This window comes from Parasteatoda tepidariorum, chromosome 1 (assembly GCF_043381705.1).
Source record: "Parasteatoda tepidariorum isolate YZ-2023 chromosome 1, CAS_Ptep_4.0, whole genome shotgun sequence".
NCBI lineage: Eukaryota > Metazoa > Arthropoda > Arachnida > Araneae > Theridiidae > Parasteatoda > Parasteatoda tepidariorum.
In genome coordinates this window covers 63,817,046-63,842,676 of record NC_092204.1, presented here as the reverse complement: position 1 = coordinate 63,842,676, position 25,631 = coordinate 63,817,046, and the positions used below count along the sequence as shown (strand labels likewise).

At 26.9% G+C, this 25,631-nt stretch overlaps 1 protein-coding gene across 1 annotated transcript in view; it reads left to right on the top strand.

The window, feature by feature from the left end:
• LOC107455815 (FERM and PDZ domain-containing protein 4) overlaps positions 1-25,631 on the top strand; it is a 404,769-nt gene that overhangs the window by 132,507 nt on the left and 246,631 nt on the right. The window lies entirely within an intron of this gene.

Sequence of the window (25,631 nt, the reverse complement as noted above, 5' to 3'; positions counted from 1 at the left end):
CTGAAATTTGAGTTTTCGAAATATTAGCACTCCCAACAATATCCTCTTAACAATAATCATATATTTTTTATAACTATAAGATAATTTAAATAGTGTTTCAAAATATTAACAACAAAAGAAGTAATGTTAAGAAATCTGCTTTTTCCCTATTACATAATTTCAAAAGGAAGTATAATATCAATATTCTATTCACAATTCAACCATTAAGATTTTATCAAGATAACATTTAATTTCTATATGTTTATTTTAAAATTTTATCTGGCAATTAAGTTATTATTCTCAAAATTATAAATTTCAGGACACTTACTATAAATTGAAATGTTATCGTAGATGTAAAGGAGAGATTAATGATTCAAAATACTTCTACTTGTATTTTTTGTTTATAATTTATATTACAAATTCATGATTCATTTTTATTTTCACTTCCAAGAATTTTATTGCCATCATTACGGACTAAAATTGTAATTATCATTTAGAATTTTTTAGAATTCTTTATAGGCAAAAACGCTTTAGTATAAATATCGTTTTCATATGAATTTGCGGAATCATATAGGAAACCGTGTGTAAAATAATTACATTCAAAAAAGCTTAACTTTTGCTTCTTTGTTTTCTGCACCATCATTAATTTCCATTACAATTTTTTCTTTTGTTTGTTTCTAAATTTTTTATTCCCCTATACTTCACTCGACTCGTACTGTACTCTTACTACCCAAGTCAAAGTTTTTGATGGTTTTCCATCGAAAGACCAACATAATTTTTAAAGTAACCATTAGGACTGGGCTATATATCGGTGTATCGAGACATATCGATTTAACGCATATATCGGCAAGACGATACAGCGACTTTCATTCAAGGCGATGCATCAGAAATCTGATTTAGGCCGCCGAGTAAAGACAACGAGCGCAAAACGATAAAGCAATATAAGACACGCAAGAATATAAGATAACGATATAGCAATATAAGACCCTTCTCTTACGTTCCGATGTCGACTCGCGCTGTGGAATCGTTATGTTGTCGCGATGTTCGGTTCGTAATGTTGAAATAGCCTTGATTGGTGAGCTGTAGAATCAAAATCAGAGTTTTGAGAACACATATCGCTATATCGCATGTTCCTTTTCGCCCCTCTTAGTTTTTTTTCTTTGTCGCGACTTTTCTTGTAGATTATTTTCAGTGGGACTAACTTCGTGATCGCCGATGTTACCTTGTTCTGAAGGCAATCTATTATTGAAAAGAATATATAAAGAAGAGTTTCTTCATTAATTAGATAAGTTTTTTTTTAAAAAAACTTCTTTTTATTTTTAAATGTGAAAATTATCGGCAATCTAATTTAGGCGCCCATAAAGAATTGAATTTGTTAGGTTATTTTTTTACTTTCTTTTAATTTATTAAAAACTTTTTGGATGAAACTTCTAATAATTTAATGAGTTTTTATTACTGATTTTAAATTTATAAATCTTGTTGTTTTTATTTTTAGAAATAAAGTTAAAACAAAATTTATTTTTGTCATTTGGATTTGGACATAAGTCAATCAACTTTGTTTATACAAAAAAATTTGAAAGGTTTGCGTATTTTATTCATTTTTTTAAATCATTTAGCACTTCGTTTTATTAGAGAGTATAATAATTTTTTTTAAAAAATATTCTTTTCATATTATTTGTTAATTAGCTAAATATATTATCGAATATCACAATTTTTTTATTTTTAAGAAATTAAATCTTACTTTGTTTTTCGTTCATAATTCGGTCATTATTTAATTTAATTTAATTATTTATCTGAAATGATAAGGTCCCGCAGTGGACTGATCGTTAAGACACGGTTCCCTGCAGATCACCGAAGTCAAGCATCACTGGCTGCGGTCAGTGTGCGGGTGAGTGACCACTTGGATCAGTCTGCGTAGGGACCGAGGGTGTGCGGTATTGGTCCTCGTTAAACTGTTCTACCGTAAAGTGCTCGACTTCGCGTGCAGGTCGTCGAGCTACCGAAGCGGGGGTGCCATCCCATCTGCAGAGGATCAAAATTGTGATGGCATGTCTTCGGATCATCCTCAGGGATGTTTCCCAGACCGTCGCCAATAGCCCATTGTGCAGCTCTAGTGTGACGTAAATGAACTATTATAGAACTATAATAACTGAAATGATAATAATAAAAAATAGTGTTTTAAAAGAATTTTTTTTAAAAATTTATTTAGCACTTTATTTTAAACATACAAATAATTTTTAACGTTTCATTTAGAAATTGAACATTACGATCGAACTTAATAATTATGTAATTATTTATGCATAATAGTACAAGATAATATTAATTTGTAAAAAACGCTTTAAAAAAAGTTTTTAACGCTTTGTTTTACGCGTATTATGAATTTCTAAACAAACATTTCAATAAATATTTTAAGTAAGATTTGTACATTGTAGTCAATTTATTTAATATCTTTCTTAAACAAAACATATATTTCTAAGCAAAAAAAATTTATAAATTGATTTAAATCAATCTGAGTATGAAGTTTTGATAGAAATCTGACTTTCTGCGCCTTACAAGTAAATGAAATTCAAAAATACTATATCGCGATATATCGCTATATCGCGATACAAAACTTCGATGCATCACGATATATAATTTCTAATATCGCCCAGTCCTAGTAACCATCAATAATTCCATCAAGAACCATTTCATTTTTTGATGGTAACCAAGATAAGTAATCATCACCACAATGTAGGAATTCGGACTGATTCAGAGTTTTTTACAGTGTAGTGTGTATAAAAGCTTGGATTTTTAAATAATAACATTTTTTAGTTTAATTGATAAAATTTTTCTATGTAAATATTTATTTGTCGGAAAAGCTAATAAAAAAGAGTTTTATACTCAACCTTTTTTTAAAATTAATACTGAAATATGTATGCTAATCAAGTAAATTTTTAATTCTTATGGGTCAATTGTAAAACAGGAAAATTTTTCTATTCTTCTGAAAATAAGATTAACATTTTAGATTAGGAAAATTGAAAATATTTACAACCATAAAATTAAAATAATATGCGAAATTATATGGAACTTAATAAATGAGGAAATTGCATTCATAACAATAGAAAAATGCCGCATAAAGTTTATCCTAAATTATTTGTGATATAAATCTTGTTTTCTACTCTTAGACGACTCTGATATTCGTAAGAAGGCTCTGTGGGGCTCAAATAGTGCTGACAGGAAACCGTAAAGCTATGCTAAAACTATCTAATATTCGTAGTTAACACGAAGGAAATATGAAAAAAAACACGATAGAAAACACTAAAAAGGAAGACACTATAAGGCATTTTAGTACTTTTCTACCCTAAATCTGTTTTTTTAAATGTGAATTTTGTATAGGGTTTTATTTTTTCGATAAAACTGATTTAAAAAATTACTCAGCAGCTAGAAACCAATTTTTATCTTATGCACTGTAAACATACCTGAGATATAGCGAAGCTTGAGATACATTAACATACAAGGAAGTAAACAAAATGTGAGATTAAAATTACCGATCTCTCGACTAAGCTATGGGACCAACTTTTCCAAACTACAACCCTTTGGACCATTGTTGTTGTAGTTCATTTACGTCGCACTAGAGCTGCACAATGGGCTATTGGCGACGGTCTGGGAAACATCCCTGAGGATGATCCGAAGACATGCCATCACAATTTTGATCCTCTGCGGAGGGGATGTCTTCGGATCATCCTCAAGGATGTTTCCCAGACCGTCGCCAATAGCCCATTGTGCAGCTCTAGTGCGACGTAAATGAACTACAACAACAACCTAAAGCCGACCGAATGCGTAGGAGTCAAGGACCTGACCTCACATCAGAAAAGTCTTGGGTTCGAGTCCACGACAAGGCATGAATGGTGTTCCATTCTCTGTACTATCTGTCATTACTGTGGGAGTAACGTTGGCCCACCTAATATGGTACCTTGAAGGAGCGGCAGCTAACAAATCTGCCAAACCAATACCTGAATGACGGATGTCAATCGAGTGGGCATAGGAAAAGAAAATCACATTCCAAATGGAATAATTAAAATTACTATTACTTTTTAAATATTATTATATTTAAAAATTGACAGCACATCTGCAAATAACATCTCTACTAAGAGTTGCAAATATTTACATTAGTCCAGGGTACAAAACTTTCTCTGTAAGTAAAAATTAATGGTTAACTTGAATAAAACACTCACATTTTCTCTTTTTTTTTATCGATTGCTTTAATCGGAGAGCAAAAATTTACTTATTTACATACATTTTTTTTATATTAAATACTTTCGTTCTATTCAAAATTAGTTAAATGTTTCCATTTTTGCTATTTAATGTAGAAGTTATAATTATGAGTTAATATTTAAAACATGCGCTTTTAAAACTGAAATACATACATTATTCCATGCATTTTATATTTTAAATAACTCTATCGCATTTAAAATATAAAATGCATGGAAAGAGAGTGTTAAAATTTTACGTAAGCTATTAAGGAATTTCTTTTTTATTTTTTTATTTTTCTAGCAAGATGAAAGATCCAAAATCGGCCAGGATAGAGTCTTCGCCTTTCAATGAGGTGAGCGGGATTCGAATTCCAGCGATGGCTGATTGATTCAGCTTGCACTTACCACAGTGCTGACCTATAATATTATCATTAGTAGACGGATCATGGGTTGGAGTCCCCTTGCCGTCAGGCTAACAGTGGGAGGTTTTCGTGGTTTTCCTCTCCATGTAGCGCAAATGTGGATTAGTTCCAAAGAAAAATAGGATCGGCTGTTTAAAAACGATTATAAAATATAAAATAAAATATATTTTCTTAATAATTATGATAACCAATAAAAACTTTTAAAAATATATATTAACCTAGACATTTCATATTTGCTTGTTATTTTCCTGTATCTCGATGTAATTAATTAATTTCGATTAAAATAATTGCTGGCACATTACAAATAAATAAGAAGCAAATGCGATACATGTCCTGACTTCTTAATCCGCGTTCTGTCTCAAACAAAAAGTAACTTCTTTTTTATTACGTGTTACGGTTGACCTTAATAATCAGCACGTATAAAAGCAACCCTCCGTGACGAGCTACGATGTGCCGACAATACTATGGCTTCTCTGAAAGAAAAAGTTCCACACATTAGTGATTCTTTTCTATTGTTTTTCTTTGTTTTCGACGCCTTTTCCAAAGTGAGAGTTATCAATTTGAATAAGATTGTTGAAAATAACCATTTTTTCCCCTATGTACTAAGAAACTTTTTTTGTTTCTCTTTTCACATATGATTTGTTCCCAATAGAATAGTTAAATATGTATTTCGTTCTTTTTTTTTTAATATTTAACGGTTAAGTTCTGTTTTTCTCTTATGTCTTAGTTTTTTTTTTTTTTTTTTAAGTTATTGCATTTTTTCAACGCTTTTGAGAGTGAAAGTTATCAATTTGAATTATGGTATTGTTATAAGGTTTTTGAAAAATGGGAAAAAATTTTAATGTTACAGGAAAAATTGTTTTCCTTTGCTTTCTTTTTTGTTCTTCTCTCTCGTTTTTTTTTTACTTTACACATTAGTGAAAATTCCAATAGAATATTTAAGTATTTAATTTTTAGCATTTTTTTTATTACCATTTTACAACTTAGTTGTGTTTTTTTTATATGTGTTGATTTTCAAGTTTCATGCCTGATGACAATGCCAATCTGAAAGTAAAATTTTCTGATTTGAATTAAAGTGTTGAAAATAAGCACTTTTTAAGTGCTAAGAAAAAATTGATTCTTTTCTATTAAATATGGTTTGTTTTTAAAAGGATATTTAAGTTTGTAATTAGAAACATTTTTAGCGATTAACAGCTATGATTTGTTTTTGCTTTTTCTTATGTCTTTTGCTTTTCAACTTTATGCTTTTTTCAACACTATTAAGAAAGTTATTAAAAGTGAAAGTTATTAAATAGAATTTAAAAAAATATTGAAAATAGGCAATTTTTTATTATTAAAAGAAATTTTTCTCAACTCTATTATTAGTAGAAATTCCTTACTTTTTCATTATTTTTCCCCCATAGGTTGCAAATGGAATATTTAAATATGTAACGCAATTAAAAAATGTTTAGTATTTTCAAATACGCTGTGATATCTCTATACGTAATAATTTTAGTTCTACGTTTGTTTTAACGCCTCTTTGAAAGTGAAAATTATCTAGTTTAATAAAAGATTGTCGGAAATAGTGCTTAACAGTTAAGTCCTGTTTTTTTTCTTACGTCTTTTAATACTTTTATACCTTTTTCAACGCCTTTCCGAAAGTGAAAGTTATAAATTAGAATTAAAAAAAAAATTTCAAAATTGGTAATTTCTTAGTATTAAAAGAAATGGGTATATTTCTTTCCCTTTTTGTTTCCGCCTTTTATTTTGTTTTGTTTCTCTTTTCCCATTTGTTATAAACAAAATATTTAAATTAAATATATAAAATGTCATTCAAAAATCCTTTTTTAGAATTTTTAAATAAGCTTTGATTTCTTTTAATAATTTTATGTTTTATGTTTGTTTTTAACGCCTATTTGAAAATAAAAATCCCCTGGTTGAATTAAAGATTGTCAAAAATAAGCAAATTTTTTAGCATTAAGAAAATATGAAAAGAGCTTTTCTTCTTTTCTCCCTTATGATTAATTCTAATTGGAATATTTAAATAAGTAATTAGAAATATTTGCATAGCGTTAAACAAATGTTTTTTTTCTACTTTAAATTTCTCAATGTTTAAGTTTTATTGTTGACTTAATGTTTAAGCTTGGTTTTGTAGTCTTACGTTTTCAGCAGTATTTTTAAAAGCAGGAGATTCCGACCAAGTCTCGGGTATCAGGAGATGGGTCACCAAAGTTACTTATAAGCCAAAGTTACTTTTTTCATGTTAAACTTGTGGTAGCATAATTATGTACAATTAATTTTATCAAATAATAAATTATTTTGCTTTCAAAATGTTATTCAACTTTTAAAATCTATTGTTTACAACTAAAATGATATTACTTACTGAAAAATAGGGACCACTACATGTCAAAAATCAAATCAAAAGTTTAAGAGCTATTTTTTAGCAACGATTCCTTTTGTTTTCAAAATGAAACGTCTATACTCATGAAATATCTTGTTGCAATTTTACTATGATGCTTTGAATATAAATGAAATGATACACTGTTAGAAACTTATCGGTAAAAATAATGTCAAATAGCAATTTATTTAATTGTTATTTAACCATATTCAACCTTAGCAGTCAAATAACTCTATGAATAATGATATTCTAACTGCTGAGTGTGAGAAAAAAAAACGTTTTTTGATTGTTTCTATTTAATACGGTTTAACAACCAGATTGCTATTCAAGCCAGCTACACCCAATTTGTGAAGCCATTTTGTTCCGTGCATCTAAGTACACAATGTAGCTGAGAGGGCTAATCGGTCAATCTCATGACCGGCTGGAGTTTGAATAGCGGTGTTGATACTACAATATTTCTTCCATTCCTTCAATTCATGTAAAGTTTCTAATGTCCTGCACTTGTCACTCGGTGACCCTAGACTACTAGAATACGAAACTATAGTTTATTATAAATGGCGCAGCACCCGCAGATCTCATATGTCCGTATAAGCTTTATTTTCAAGGTTTAGAAACTATGCTAGTTGTAAATAGTTACAAAACCGTATAGTTTCGTATTCACGGTTTTTTAACTGTACCAGTTGTTAATGGTTTCAAACCCATTGAGGTAAAATAATTGTTCTTAATCATAAGCTTTATGGTTAATCGGATTTACTGATTGCTGCTGATTATTTTATTGTATTTTAAGAATGAGAAATCTAACAGTGTATCCTTCTTTCACCTGAAAACTGTGAAATATGTATAGGAATGTTTTTAAACTTTTAAGGTATACACTGAAAATTTTTCATTAAATATTTCTAATACAAAAATTTTTTGAAACCAGATAGGTGTAAAAATACCGATGTTAGTTTAATTGAAACGAAACCGTACATTGCACTTGAAGACTGTGAGTTATGATATAAATTTTTAAGATATTCACTAAAACCTTTTCATTAATTTGCTACTTAATGCAATATTCGAGCAAGATACGTGTAAAAAAATTCACATTGCGTAATTTAGTTACTATAAAAAGATAACAGTGAAGATTTATTAGTGTAAAACACAGTAAAAAGGTGATATCACATTTAAAAACAGTTTTTAAAAGATTTTTTTAATTCTCTTTGCATACAAACTTGTAATGAATTTCATAATAATTTTTTCATTTTTTCATTCATTTTTTTCAAATTTATTATATTTTTCTTCCAAGTTTATACTACATAAATACTTTTTGATAATCATATTTAGGAAATTAAAATTATTTATAAAATGTATCGTTTGCTAGCTAAAAGTTTAACTTAATATTGTTGCCATTTAATAGCATGGAAAAATTCTGAATTCATATTATCTCTAAAAATATTTGGAATAACTAAATATTTGGTGGAACTTACAAAAAATTTATTTCTTATTGTCAAAAAGTGCTTTAGTAATTTTTACTTATTTAAATATAATGCTAACACTGCAACATTTTTGAGAAAATTATTTTTTGATTATCATTTTCTTCATTAGCGTTTGCAACTTAATTAATCATTTTAGCGTTAAAGAATATAAATTCTATAGTAAAGGTTTGAAATGTCTGTGTTTTTAAACTTAATAATAGCATCATTCCTTAAACTTGTAAAAAAAGGAAGAAATTCTAATTCTGCTAGAAAAAGTTCCTTGCCATTTTTATGCGACAGGTTTCTTGAAAGAATTATTTTCTTTACGTTTGTTCACTCATCATATATTGTAAGTTTCTTTTCTCTTTCTTCTTTATTTTCTGTGAAACAACAAAAGTTCTTTTTCATGTCACTCTCAAGTTCTGGAATTTTAAACTTGCTTGTCGAACAATTGTAACTCAAAATTTTGCTCTTTTCAGTCGCTATTGCAAAAAACTGCAAAAAGCTTTAAATATCTTTGTTTTACTTTCCTATTTTCTACACAAGTTCGAATTACGTTTTAATCTCGTCTTTGTAAGATTTGTCCTTTTTGTAATTTTCTTTTTTCAACCTTTAAAAGCATTCGTATTTTGTAATGATAAAGACAAACAAAGTTCTACGGAATGAGTTTCTTAATAAAAAAATTATCTTGAGTTTAATGAAGTAGAATTGATTTTGTTTGAAATGTTTTTACTTTGAGTTGCTGCATGATAGATATCTAATGGTATTTAATAGGTTTTTCGAGAAAATTTGAGCATGTGAGGTGAGAAGAAAACGTTTTTTATATGTTTCAATTTATTAAAAAATCAGAGTATCATACAGACAAGCTACTAATATAAACATATTTTTAATAAATTTTTGTATTTAACGTTTATTACAATGAAATATTCTTGAGAATAACTTAAGAAAACAAGCGCAAACATTGTCTTAGAAATTGTCCAGTCATTGTCATAGAAATTGTCCAGTTCAGCATAGTACAGCTTGATCAAATTATGCCTATTATTATTATTACTACTACTACTATTATTATTATAATTTAAGATTTCAGGTGCTTTTATGAATATAGAAAAGAAGATAATAGTTACCATTAGCAAATCAAGCTGATTTTTTTCTACTATCATCTTTGCTGCTCAGCAAAAAAATTGTCTACTCGCAGTATCAATAATATTCTATTTTATTTCATTTATATACAAATATATTTTCAGTTATAAAAATCATTGAAAATGTACGTTGTAACGAACAATTTTGAAAAAAATCACAGAAATTTCACCATAGTTGAAAAATAATTTTTAAGATACTTAAAATGAATAAATTTAAAATTATTTTACGTTCAGTTTCTAATCAGGCTTACTAATTGTCATCTTAAAAGAATGTATGAAATGTAGAGAATAGCGGGAACTTTGAAATGTATTTCTTAAAAATTGTATTTTTTAAAAATTTAATAGTTTAAGTCAAGTCTTTTAAAATTCAAATATTTGAGCTTCCGTTTAAAGAGAAAAGTTTTTAATTAAAGCAACATATTACAGCTAATAGCTCTCTTCATCTGAGTTTTGAATAAAATTTGGTTTATTATTTAGGATAAAGAGTTATAGGATAAAGAGGATAAAGACTTATATAATAAACCAATCAGAAATATTCGATTAACGCTTTGAAAATATTACCAAAACGTGTAAACAAAATAAAAGCAAACAACAAATAAACTAGTTGAAATTAATTTTACAAAATTTTCTGATATTAGTTCTTCTTTAGATTAACTCCAACATTTAAATTAATATATAATATTTTAACAGCAAGTGAATCCCGCTGATTTATAGTAGAATAAATAAATTTCAATTCACAAAAAATATTAATAGCAACAAAATTCTTAATAACTTAAAATGTCAATTTTTTTTCTCCATTTTTAAATCTATTTTTAAAAATGTAATATGTATGAAGTAACATTACTTGGATTGACAGAATTAATCTTAAGTAAACAAATGAAACCTAAGAAAAAGATCTAATACTAAAAAATAAACTCAAAATCAAAAAAGGGAGAAGAAAATCAAAGGGGAGAAAAAGAAAGAATTTTCCGGAAATAGAAATTTACTGGTTGCCCGAGGAAACTAATTTTAAAAACTAGGATACAACCTTTAGGGCTCAAAAAAGAATTTAAGTGGCTAAAACTTCCCCGGAATTTGTCAGTTCGACGGTATAAAGAAAAATTTATTAGCAAATATTTAATTTCGCGATTACGTTTATATTTTTGAAATCACAATTCGTTAAGAGGTATAAATTATTTATTTGAAAGAAATCTTCTTTCTAAACAATTGCTTCGAGAAAATATTAATCATTTTTTATTAATGTCATAAAATAATTTGTATCAAACAGAAATATTTGAGAAGATAATTAAAAATTAATTCTTGTTGTAACAATGTAAGTCACTTTGCGTAACTTAGTATGTAATGTTATGAATTAAACAAAAAAGGTTTTTTCCTTAATTTACATATTTGAGCTTTTGAAGGAAATTTTTTAACTCTCCTTCTTTAATAATATTAACAGAAGTATATATATATGTATTCATTAAGTTTTAAATGTTTAGCTTCCAATACAAATTGACGTTATTATCAAATAAAAATCATATACAATCTTCCTCCCAGCAGAAATTATTTTCAATATCTCTGCTAGCTCAGTTATTTGAAAGTTAAAAAAAATATTGAAATAGTTTTAAAAAATGTATAATTTTTTAGTAAAAGAAAATATTTCTACCTATTGTTCGTAAAATAACAAATATATGTTTTTCTTATTAAAATTTTCTTAGTTTTTTTAACTTATTCCATAATTTAAGAGTAGTTTTTGTATGGTTTAGTCAAATAGTATATGAAACATTATTGTAACTATACGAATTGTATCACATTTAGCAATCATAGACGAATACCAAATTATTTCTGGTCACTTATGGTGTCAATTGTGTTGATTGTCTATCATCAATTATCTCTAGTTTATCATCCAAATCAGATACAAGTAGATACATAGAGAACTGCGTCTCAATTATGTTTAATAATAATTCAGGAATAAATTACTGAATTTAATATATCCGACTTGAAGTAGTAAGCAATTCAGAATTATGAAAAATATAGAAGTACAGTTTAGAAAAATGAATAGTTCATGCATAAGAAATTCAAAATTCATTTAAACACTAAAGAATTAAAAGTAGGTGAAATATTTAGCTAATATAAATTAAATGCTTTTGAAGAGACGTACTTTTTTTATTAAAAAAAGACATTCTTAATCCGATGAGATTTTAAATAAATAATTTAAATTTGTGCATAGAAATTGATATCTATAGTACTTAAAATATATGAACTTCTAATTGAATCAGGAAAAAAAGAGAAAAAAATTAGATTTTAGAGAGATTTACCTACTAAAAGTAACATATTGTAATTTAAAATGTTAAATACAACAGGGACACACAGAGAGAAAACACCTCGTATATTTGAGACAGAGAAAAAAATCTGTATTGTTTGTGTCACAGAAAGAAAGCACGTTTCGAACATTATGATATGATGTGCTTGATTGTGGATCTTAACTGTTTTCTAATTCACTGCCAAACAAATTCTATATTACGGGTTTTAGCTTAATATGTATTCGACTGCAGGCATGAGCTAAGGTTATTATGTCTTTATGATTATATTTGTAGGAATTTTTTAGAAACTTAGAAACATGAAATGTAATAATTTAGATTAACGCGTTTGTACGCGATTAATTGTTTAAATTATACAGAATAATAAAGGTAATCACATTTTATTTGTTAAAAAATCTATTCTTTTGTATTGCCCAAGATTATGGCATAAATTTTTTTTGCAATGATGTTTAAAAACATACTCTCAAAAATACTTCTCATTTTTATTACAATGACAAAACATTTTATTCCTGTTTCTTGATAGTGTTTTATATTTAAAATGTCTGACCTCTGAAAAACATTCAAATAAAATAATAAAACTCAAAAATGTTTTGAAATGGATGAAAATTTACATTATATTTAAATAAATTTATTTTTAATTTGTTCATTCATATTTAATAAGAAAAGTACAACGGTTGCTGAATTAAAGCACGTTTAAATAAAATAAGCTTTCGAGAATTTAAAAAGAGGTTTTAAACGTTTTTCAAACTTATAAGCATGATAACTTTTAATAATTATCCCCAATTATCTGGAATATTTTACAGTCTAATACAGCTAATTTTATTTCGATTACACTTATAAGATTTTTTTCAATTCTAATTTTAGTTGTAGTATTACAAATGTAAAACCTTATCTTTTAAAGGTTTTTTTTAAACAATATTCAACTATTTCATTCAAATAAATTCCTACGGACAATGAAACTACATAAATGCTGTTTTGATTTCTAAATTTTGAATTTAATTTAATATACGATGAATAATGTGAAAAAAAAGTTTTCAAATATTTTCCTTTATTATTCAATACTATACGTAAAAAAAAATTCCGATGCAATCACCACGCTGCAAAGTAAATATAATACTGGCAAAGAAACATAATTCTGGTAATAAAACGTAAATATGTGGAATTTAAACCATTCATTTGGTAATTTTTTCATTCATATGGTAACAGTTTTACCGGAAATTCTAGATTTCAAAGTTATATTTCTTTTTACACACATTTGGTAAAAAACACAAAACTGAAAGTAAATTTAATCGAATAAAGGGTCTTAAGCAATCTTCCAAGGTATCATGATAAAATTACCACATTTACAAAATTTTAACACAAATTATAAAGCAGCATTTTATTGTTAATTTTAGCAGAATCACTACCAAAGCGCTTCGGTAAAATTTTCCTTGCTTTTTGGTATTCGCACAGAGCCAGAAGTAAAGTGAACTTACTTCTGGCTAATAGTTTTGATCATACTATTTTTCTAACAGTACAAACTACTGAGGCGTTCTTCCCTAATAACGTAAAATATCATTAAGTTTCAGACAAAATAGGTGTTTTTTTCTAGTACACAATTTAATGCCACTAATACAATTTCCTTCCAACTATTTTACGAGCAGCAACAGATTAAAGCCAAATAAAAGATTTTGATGACAAAGCTGTGAGAACAAAAATCAATTTCTTTTCTCCTGAATAATATCTGCGGAGAAAGCAAGTTTCATAACTTTTAAACACCTTTTCTGGAACTTGGTGAAAGAAACTGTACAATAATAAAAACTACCTTGATTTATTTTCCCTCACGTGATTAAAATCTCTTTTTTTACGAGCACTAAGAGGGAGTTATTTTACCATAAAGTTGAAATGAAACCCTCCCATCATACTATATCCTAACCTAAATTCTTTCTGCTATTCTAATAAACCATTGATACCATGTTTTGAAACTGACTTAGATCGTAATTTTTTCTAATTCCAGAAACACTTATTTTAGATGTATATGAGTGCAATTTAGATGCGCTGTAGTTTTACTATTAATTAGTGAGTTACTGTTTATATCAAACTCATACATAAGTATTGATTCAATACATTAAAATTTTTATATGTCGATTCAGAAAGTGAAATAAATTCTTTAATAATAATAATTTCAATAAATCAATAAATTAAATAAATTCTGGTAATTCTTACTTTGTATTCACATGCTTTTATTGCAAATGAATAGCCTTAATGCATGATAATTTAACATCTTAGTGTGGAGATACATATGACTGATTTTGAATTCATCAGCATGTAAAGTAAGTGTGCAATTTAATACAAAGAACTGTTTCATGCTAATTCTGCGCGGAGGAAAAAATTATGGTAAATTACTATTCTGTATGGTATTGACATTTCTGGTTAAAAAAGCGTAACTATGAATATTAAAACAAAAATATATGGTATTAAAATTATTGATTTAGTAATTTCTCCGTTTATATAGTAACAATTTACAGGAGATCAAATAATACTTCTTCAAAATAATAGTTCTTATTACCGCATACTAAGAAAAAATATGAAACTGAAAAGTAAATTTAAGGAAATAAACGAGATTTATGCCATGCTCTAAGCTATCATGATAAAATTTCGGATATCATGATAAAATTACCATATTTACCAAATTTTAAGCAATAAAACCATATTTTATTAATTTTACAAAAATCATAATAAAGTGGTTCTGTAAAAACTACCGAGCTAATTATTGTTCCCATAGAGCCTGAAGTAGAGTTAATTCCCATAGAGTTAATTTTCCCACATTCCGGTAGTTTTGACCATCCTTTTTTTCTCAGGGTGGAAATGCGGATTGCTTATCGTGTCCACATTCATGCAAATATATATGAGCAATTTAAATGCATGGAAGTTCTGCTGTGACAGAGGCAATTACAGAAAAAATTATTAAGGATTTCACACTCAGAATTAGTATATAAATTTCAAGTACTGCATTTGATTTATGCATCTTTTTCAAATTCTTAAAATAATAAATTATACCCCACAAATACGAAACTAAAGATTGGCATTTATTACCGATAATTTTTAACAGATGAAATTTGAATATTGAAATCCCTGTTAAAAATAATGAATTTAAAGTTTTGTTGTCACTCTAATATTGAACTAAAAGGTAGGTGTCACAAAGCATGAAGTATAATAAACAGAAGATTTATCTATATCGCTTTAGTTGCAGAGAAATAAATGATTAAAATTGTAAGTTTGGGCCTAAAATGTAAAGAATTGCGGTTATTTCGCTAAAATGTGCGATGAATAATACAGTTAAAAAAAAATCACTTTTAAGGTAAGGAATGATAAAAGAAATGATTTCGAACGATTTCTTCCTTTTTTTTATTCTGCTTATAAATTGTTATTATAAAAAAATATTTGTAAAATATAAAATTATGGAGGAACTCATGAAATTATCACTCAAATCAATCAAATTCAACCAGCATTTAAACGCAAATATTTCGGTTTCCGATTGGAGAAAATAACTTTAAATTAAAATAATCTTTTATAGCATACAATGAGTCTTTTTTTAAATGAAAAAAGAATGATATTTTTACTGTTTCATACCATATACACCGAAGAGATAATAATTTTTTAAGATTCTTTTAAATAGAAAATTTTAAAAAAAATCCAAAAGGAAAGGTGCAAAAGCAATTTTTCACGTAACTTAATTACCAAACTTAAGACAAGAATTTGTTCCGGAATTTTCATGCGTGAATATAATTCCAGGAATGATATAATTCTCTTATTAAAAAATTATATTTTTACAGTTTTATACTATATGCTCTAAAAAAATAATAATTTTAAATGTTTTCTTTGAATAGAAAATTTAAAAAAACAAACAAAAAGAAAGATGCAGAAGCAAATTTTCTCATAACTTAATAAAAAAAGTCTAAGCAAACTTATAAAGACATGAGGCAAATTTTATAAGTCATGCAAAATGCTATATAAATTGCAAAGTAATTCTGGCAAAAAAGTTATTATGTATGAAGTGATGAATGATTAATATGAATGAAGCAAATATACACAGCAAAAAATTCCTAACCAAAATAAAAAAATATTCAAAATAAAAATTTCAGAATACTATTAAAAATACCGGCACCTTGAGTGTCTGTATTTTCTTACCTTTTACCATAAACTTCATTTATACCAGATCATGTTATGGAAACAAAAATCTGATATACCATAATTTTTACAGTAATAATCTAATAATCTCTCTAATTAATTAATGTTAGTATAAAAATAATGGTATTTTACAATAAAAATGGATTTTACGATAAAATCAAATTTGAGAATGATGTACTGAAAATGCCGATTTTTTTATACTGTAATTTGATCCGGAATTTTTTACAGTGCACTGCCAAATTGGTAAATGTCCAACAAGCATTCTAAATCTTTATATCTCAAAGCGACATGATGATACTTGTCATTTATGATACTTGTTTTTAAACTTTTGTTTAAATTAATTTTTAAAAAATAGATTTAACTCATTTTTCCTCAACTGCAGCTAAAAATTTTAATCAGTAATTGAAATAAAAACGTTTGTATTAACCTATAACATATTACAGAATAAATAAATAATATATCCTTATAGCCTTTAGAAAGACAATTTTGATACTATTTGTCAATTTTGCAATACCTTTATTCTTCGTAATAAACCCGTCTTAATTTATTACTCGATTCACTGATTTTGTAAATACCAAAGAGAGTGGAATCTTCATTATAAATTTATCGGCGAAGCAGTAAATTCCTAAAATACTTCGGAGATCTCAAAATTAATAGAATGAGCATTACTTGCTTTGTTAAAAGCGATTCAAAAATTTTTGGTTTAACAACTTTTGTGAATTTTACTCAATTGTGTGATGAAATTAGAGGATTTACTCTAGTTTAAATTACCTTGTAATAAATGTAAAATGTAGTATAAAGTTTCGTTTAGTATATAATATAGTGGAATAATTACACTTAATATAGTGGAATAATTTTTATCTTAATAAACTATTAGTAACACTTACTTACTAGAAATAATTATCGATCTGGAACTTAAATATTAACATATTAACATTCTATATCTACCTTTCTTTCACTGCATTTATTTTAATTTACACAGGTTTGAATTATAAATGACAATATATATATATATATATATATATATATAGTTTCCTTAAGTAATTTTGTTAAATAACATTATTNATATATATATATATATATATATATATATATGTGTGTGTGTGTAAATAAATATATATTGTAAATATATATGTATACTTTCTAAAAGATTGTTAATCTTTTTATCTGATATTATTAATTTCTACTTATAGCAAACCTTAATTATTAAATATTTTTTTGTTTTGAAGAAATGAAAGCAGTAAAATATTAAAAACATATATTTGGATATCTTATTAGCTTTATTATTTTATTACTTATTACTATTATCTTTATAACTGTATAAAAATGATTGCATTTTGTGCATACATTTTTCATGTACATATACATTTAATATGTTCACATGACACGGCATAAATTTTTCATGAAATAACTTTATGTTTAGCGTTACCAGAATAAAGAATAACTCATAAATTATAAATGTATCTAATCTACAACAAATCACAAGTGTATTTGCATTATGCAAATGCAGAAACTATATATTTTCTTAATATTACATGTTGTTACTTAGAATTCTGATAAACCTGCTATAAAACCAGTTAAGACTTATTTTTTGAGTAAATTTTTTGAGTATTGGCATTCTCTAAAGAAGTAATAAAATTGAAACAACCTATTAAAATGTATTTGAGCAATGAGCTAAATATAAAGCTACTTAAATCCAATGCATGTTTCTTGACTTAAATGTCGTTACTTGGAATTTTTACAATAATGTCATAAAACTAGTAAATACTTATTTTATTAAAATATAACTTCTTTGTGTTGGAGAAGCTATATTCCATTTGTTCACTAAAGGAGTAAGCAAATTAAATTGAGCAGTTAAAATTTCTATAAGGCAATGTAAACTATATAATGTTAACTAGATACTTAAAATATGCTATTTGGAATGAAGTATATTTTCAGATGCCTGATAACACTTAAAACCCTGATAATCATGCCATAAAACTAGGAAAACTTTATTAACTGAACTGAATTTATTGAACTGAAGCTTCTATGCTTTATGGGAAAATTTGAACTTGTTAACTGAAATAAAATAAAGTTCATTTTAATGAAAAATAATAACTAAACACGACTAGAATCAACAAAAATTATTATAATTTACATACAATGTGATAATAATTAATATATTTTTAATTCAGTGTGTATACTGAAAAGAAATTAAGGTTCTCAAAGTTATTAATTACAAATTTTCTTTTCTTTTTCAGGTAAGTGTTAACTATATATTTGAGCTAAACATGTTTTATCTTTAATTGGTAAGTAAATATTTCGACGTCTTTTTGTGCATTTATGTTCAAATTTTCTTTTTCAAAATATATGTGTATATGTTTGAACTGTTTATCAGAAAAAAACTATTTATAATGAAAATTAATCTAGATTTTTATGCGGAATAAATTATATATTATTGGATTCAAAGTTGTCTCGGTATTCCTAATTTTCCTGATATTTGTCTTAATTGGCTCTAATGCTCCTAATTTTATGCGTGTGTTTAGAATATCCCATTTTATATGAATACAACTCTAGATTTTAAAACAACCGATCCAGTGTCTTTTTAAGTAAGTAAAATAAAGTAAGTAAAAATATCAAATTTTAACAGTTCAAACTTATAAACAGTCTATAAATTATAGACATAGTTCAGGCACATAGTTTTACTCGTTGGATTCATTAAGGATCATCTATTTATTATTTTCAGTAAATGCTGTACCAAATCTTTCAATGTGGAGTTTTGCAGTTTCGCAATTATCGATTAATCTCCTTCAATTTGTTTTAATAATGATCGATTGCAATTAAAATTGCAGTAATCATGTGATAGATTTTTTCCATGGTGAATGCAAGGATTATCCTCCAATTTGGTTGAGAACAACAATCTTAAAGGACACATTTACTGTATTTTAATTTCGTGATTACTGAAAACCTACTTTAAAATTACCTGATTAAGCAAATCGATTTCAAATTTTAATTAAATATTTCTCTGAGTGTATAATGTAGGACGAGATTAAGATAAAATGTGATGAAAATAATATACACGAATATAATATAGGTATTATTATTTTACGATGTTGTTGTTACGATTTGCATTTATTACACTTGAGTTGAGAAAATTCTTCTACTTTTTTTCTTATTCAGTGTGTCGTTTGTTCTTTTCAAACATTGTCTGTTATAGATCTACCGTTACCCAGTCTAGCCTGTTAGCTACAAATATAAATGGTTTTGCAGTTTTAAGAATGTATAATAAATATCTCGTCTATTACACTATTACTATTGCACTATTACTTCATTTTTATCGACTACATAGTAAAAAATTCCGCAGAATCTTAATGGCTATAACAATATCATCACTCACGTTAATTATAGTTTTAAGATTTTTAAAGCTTTCAAAATAAGTATAAACAATATTTCACGAAAAAAAATTTAGAAATATTATCGTCGTCGCTAATTATTTTTGAGAATGACAATAAAATAATTTTGGTAATTGGTTAAAGAAATAAAAAAAATTAATAAAAAGCTAAATTAATGGAGAAAAGTTACTTATTCATCAAGAACACTCATGTCTCCATATTATTATTGACGGTGATGATGCTGAAGTAATTTTGGCAATAGGTACTAATGATATTGTTAATTGGTTTTTTAATAGGTACTGCTGATACAATAATTAGTATTTTTAATAGGGTCTAGATATACAAATATTGGTACCAAGTTACATACTATAGATTCCAGACACATACCATAGGTACTATAGGTTCTACTTTTTTATGGCCCGCAGAAAGGGATAAGTATTGTAGAAACTTGTTGATTATGGTAATTGGAGACTATTAGAAGTTGACCTCGAGCATTACATAAAGAGCATTATATAAGCATTATCTAAAAAGATACTGAATATATAAAAAGATTATATAGAAAGATGCTGACTATAGTTAATGTTTAATTTGTTGGAACGAACTTTTAAAAACAAGTTTTGGTTAATCTAAGAAAGTAAAGCCATTAAGAAGGTCAGTAAATATAACAATAAATAAAAATAATTGAACTTTTTTAGCTTAATTAGTTGTGGCAATATGTATATTAGTTTTGTGCATGATTTCGCAGTATTAATCAACACCGTTTTATTAATTATTTACTTTTTTTGTACGAAAACCGGTTATTCAACTAGAATTGAAATGTTTTAAATATTGTTCAATATATTTCTGATACAGCACTTATTAAATTTTTTGCACGGAATCTGAATTAATGAAATTTTTATTTTTTTCGAGGTAAAGATAAATAATTTTCTTATTGTTTCTTTCGATATCTGTAAGTTAAAAATAAGCTTTAAATATATGATACATCATTTATGTCATATACTTTATAAATGTATGTTAACTTTAGAAAACTCCAACGTTCACTAAGTGGAAGGCATTTATTTATGCAAACTGTTTTAAGCCTTGAAATTAAAATGCACTGAATGAAAATTAACTAAGTCAAGCATTATATATATTGTATACAATAATTTGATTTTAATTACTTCAAATATTCATAATGCTCCAATGTGTACACATAATGTAATATCCTTAAAGAGTTTCTAACGTTTAAACATTGTTAACGATTTTATTTTTATAAACGGTAGACACAACTTATATTAATTAAGTTGATTTAATAACTTTTATTTTAAAAATATCTATGTAGAATGCCAATATATAATAATAAAATGCAATATTTTAGTAGCAAATAAAGAAATTTTTTAGTTTTCAATAGTTTTCAGTTTTAGAGTTTACTAATAATAAAAAGAGCATTATAAGTTTGTGTCTGATAACACCTTTTTATGTTTACTACATGTCATTCTGTAACAAAATTAATTCAGTTTACGCAAAATTTCTCAAACTTTACGAAGAAGAAATAAATTGAAGGCACTAATAATACTCGGTTCAATCTTATATTTGTAATAAATCAATCTTTCTTTTAATCAAGAAATATGTTTTTCTTGGATGAAAATTTGCTTTCAAGGCACTCGCAACGAAAAAAAAAATGTGTTAATTTGAAAGTAATTATTTTATTTACATTTTAAATAGTCAGTAGACACTGAATAAGCTTAACTTAAAATTCTATCAATTTTAAACTAATTTATTTTGATTTCTAGAAATTTTTGTAGTAAAACACAATCTTTAGAATATTTAACAGCTTTTCAGAACTAGTTAATTAATATTCAAAAGACAGTTTAAAATGTTTTAATGCAATTTTAATTCAATCACAAAAAAATACTGGCTCTGTAGTTAATTCATCATTATAACTTCTACTGTCGTCGTTCTGATAATAGAAAAATTGTAATTGTTTAATTCAATCACAAAAAATACTGGCTCTGTAATAAATTCATCATTATAACTTCTAGTGCCGTCGTTCTGATTATAGAAAAATTGTAATTGTTTAATTCAATCACAAGAAATACTGGCTCTGTAGTTAATTCATCATTGCAGCTTTTGCTGCCGTCTCGTTCTAATAATAGAAAAATTGTAAAAATCTCTCAAATGTAAATGGTGAAACCAATAACCATCGGATGTAACCTAAACAATGATGTGCACGCTAAAAGTATATAAATAAATTTTGAAATAATACTAATTAATAATAAATAAACAACTATTAACGATCTCCAACATTAGGCATCTATAAAAACATCACACTCTCAATTAAAGCCAACAGATTTTCTCATCAATTGCTCCATCGATGATTGTGTCAACAGATCCAAACAATCCACCAATCATCGACTCAGGAAGAAGGAGCAGTACTTTCATCAGTCAGTGAGTATTCTTTACTTCAATGCCAGCCGCAAAATCAGTGATTGAGAACGAATGAAGAGAGAAGAAAGCAAACAGTGCTTGTTTTTACCATCCTTTAAGAGAGAAATAGAGAGAAAAGCATCACGCTACAGAGGCAGAGAACAGTGAAGGCAGCAAACGCTATTAGCTGCTTCAACAATCTTCGACCAAAGATACTGCCCCCGGTGAAAAGGATTGGAGAAGAATAAGAAAAGACTAAAACAAATCGAATTGTGGGGGCCTTTTTGTTACATTAGATTCCCATATAAAGCTTAAAGTTGCCCAAAGCAAATTAGGGTCTTTCGATACAACTTAGAGGAAAAATTTGAGTGAATCGGATTACCTTTCCAAAGGAAACTTTCACTGAATAAATGGTATTAAAGTTTTAAAGAGTATTATGAATTCAGATAAATATAAGGCAAATGTTAATATCTTTGACGAATCATTTCTTCGAAATCAAATTTTCTTAATCTTTCGGGCTGTTTAAATAACAAAACTAATAAAACTTATTTTTAGAGACATTCAGAGAGCAGAGTTAGTGATAACGGAAAAGAATTCTTCAAACAATTTAATTCATAAAATTAAATAAAATTTTTAGCAAAATATTTGATTAAAATAATTAAGGTATCGTTTATTAAAATAAATTAGGATTCTTTTTTATTAACCAAGCATTAACTTTTTCCTTGTATTATTGTTTGACAAAAACTGTTGTAAAAGAGAAACATTGATTTCACGCAATGTTTAAGTCTTGACTTTATTTAGAATTAATCTCAGTCATAATCTATATCTAAAACACTAGCTGATTAGTGGTAAATTAAATAAGATAAAGAGTTATTAGTCCTGCCTTCTAAAAAATCTGAAATAAATTAGCGCGGATACAACTTTTTTTCTTTTTATAACCTCTCTGAAAGTGTCTCTTACTCGGTTTTTTTCACTAAGCTCTTCAATTAATAAAGCTGAAGTAATTACATATTTTATTTGCTATTATTTGTCCCCTTCCCTAGCACTTTACGTTATTATATTAAGCAAAACACGCTCTTTGTAGTTCATCTCTTCAGAAAGAATGTTAACTGCATTTAGTATCACTTAGTGTGATGATCACTTAGTGCTCTCGGCCAATTTATGACAGTCAAAATTAACCACTATCAAATACTTTTCTCCGGTGCATATCCCGTTCAAGGGGCAGTATGACACTTATTTCCACAGTATTAGTAGTAAAACTGCTTAGTATCGGTGCAGTTTTAATAATCACCAAATATATCGATATAGTAATACCTTATACCTATATTAATATGTTTTGCATTTATTGTGTAAGTCTGCAACATTTGAGTTTTGTGCGAAATGCATTTATCAGTGGCAGCAAACTAAAGTCGAAATTTTAGAAACAAATAGAATTCTTATAAGAGTGAAAAACGGAGAAAAACTATTTTGTGAAAAACAGCTTTAAACCGTCAAATATTTGAAGAAAGTCTGTAAAAAAAACAGGAATTTTTTGCAGCCTGCGGGGTACGATTAAAAACAGAGAAAAATCTGAATTTTTTTCAGAGTTTTTTCTGCTAAAATTATGTTTCATTTTCTGCAATTTACAGCTATGTTTTACAGTGTACTGATGTGTGAATACTTATCGAACGTTTTCCTCTAAGAAGATACAAATTTATTGACAAGCCTTAAAATTTTTTTCAAAACTGATAGGTTCAACTACATCATATCGGATAAATATTCAATTTGCGAATTAATACTGAAAAATAAATATAATTGAATGATGTAATGTTCCGATGTTTCGCGCAAATTCCACTATCTTAGTTTTATACATGATACTAATTTTTTTCGTGTTCCTCGAGTTCCTTTTTTGCGCCATTTCAAATTATCAAACATTAAATACCTTTTGTTACATTCTTGTAAACTATATCATCGTTACATATTTTTCTAATTCCCTACTATATAAAAAAAGTTTTATATTTCCTCTTTCAGTTTAATTAGATTCCTTACCATAACCTATATTTCTAGAAATATAAAATATTATCTTATTAAGCATTCATTTTTTATCTTTAGCAAAACCAAGCGATTATCATATTCAAAGCTTAACCTCTAAATTGGCTGACTCAGCCAATTTAATTTTATCAAAGCCATTTATCGAATTAAACAGCACTAAAATAGAAGTTCAAATTATCTACCGTTAATCATACTCTGACATTTTAATGTCAAAAGCCATAAACTAATTTTTGAAAAAGACCATTGCCATTAAAAAAAAAATTTGAAAGTGGAAGCTCTTTGAAGTCGAAGATTCAGGCTTCTTAAAAGTATGAGGGGGCCACTTTATTGGTGAAATAAAGATTTTATATTATACCTTTTTCTTTTACCTCTCCCGTTTCAGGAATGTTGGCAACCGCTATTAAATCTGGCTAATGGTTATGAATAGTGATTCGTTGTCTAGGAAACGGCCAAACACTAGCCGGAAATAGCTGCTGTTTTGAGTTCAAAGGATTTCAAGTCATGAGTTTTAACTAAAGACTTCTCACGCCGTCTTTTTTTTTTATAACATTTTATTTTATGTTTTAGATTCGCTCAATGTTGAGAATTGATGGTTTCAATTCTTACATTGAATGAAGAGGCCTTAGAGAAAATGGTTATTTTAGGGTTTATATCTCAATATAGGGGAATTCGAAACAATTTTTCTTTCTCAATGGAAAAATGCTTGTAAGTATCACATTTTTGGAATGGATGGATTGAGATTGTTTTAGCTACATATCTATATGTGCGTTATCTTATTTTTATAGCCATGAAGTGAAATATTTTGTTTATGTTACATGAGGTGATATTCCAAATTGTATCTGCTATTGAAAATGGAAAGTTTTAACGGTGGAAATTATAACATTGATTCAGTAAATTGGTATGGGAGTATTTAATTTTGTTTTAAATTCTAATTGGTCATTTTACTGATTCAATTTTTTACTCCTCTAGGTGTAATACTTTGTTTGTCAGTCGCTTACTTATTGCTTCTGATTATTTTAAACTCAAATATTTTCCCAAACCGTATGAAAAGTCTCCAGCTATTAATGTGATATCTTAAAGTAAAACTCCAGTTTAACTTTTTTCTTTCCGTTAGGCAAAACATTTATTAGTTAATTAAATAACGGTACAAATAAAAACCTACATGAAAAAATAATTAAAATTATAAAAGCATATCTGAATTATATGTCTGGCGCTAATCTCGTACAGTTTACCAAGTCTACTCCAAAGCACGAGTTCACTATAAAAAATACCGGATTAAATTACAGTATAAAGTACCGGCACTCTGGATGCATCATCCATAAAATCCATTTTACCGTAAAATCCATCTTATGTATAATATACATAAAATATTACATAATTTACATAAAAATTCACATAAAATATTATACCATAATTCTTACAGCAATATTTATTTAATTAGAATGACTCAGTGGTTTTACGGTAATTATTACTGCAAAAATTACGGTATATCACATATTTTTTTGTCCGTAACATGTTCCAGTTAAAAATAGATTTTACGATAGAAAGTACCATCATCCTAAGTGTCGGTATTTTTCTACCGTAATTTGATCCGAAATTTTTTACAGTGCAGTCTACACTCAGCATTCTAAGAGATTTCTCGGAAAAAAGGCTTAAATAACAATATATTTAATTGTTATTTTACCATATTCAAACAAAACATTCAAATAACCATGAATAAGATGATATTCAAACTGTTAATTGCGATAAA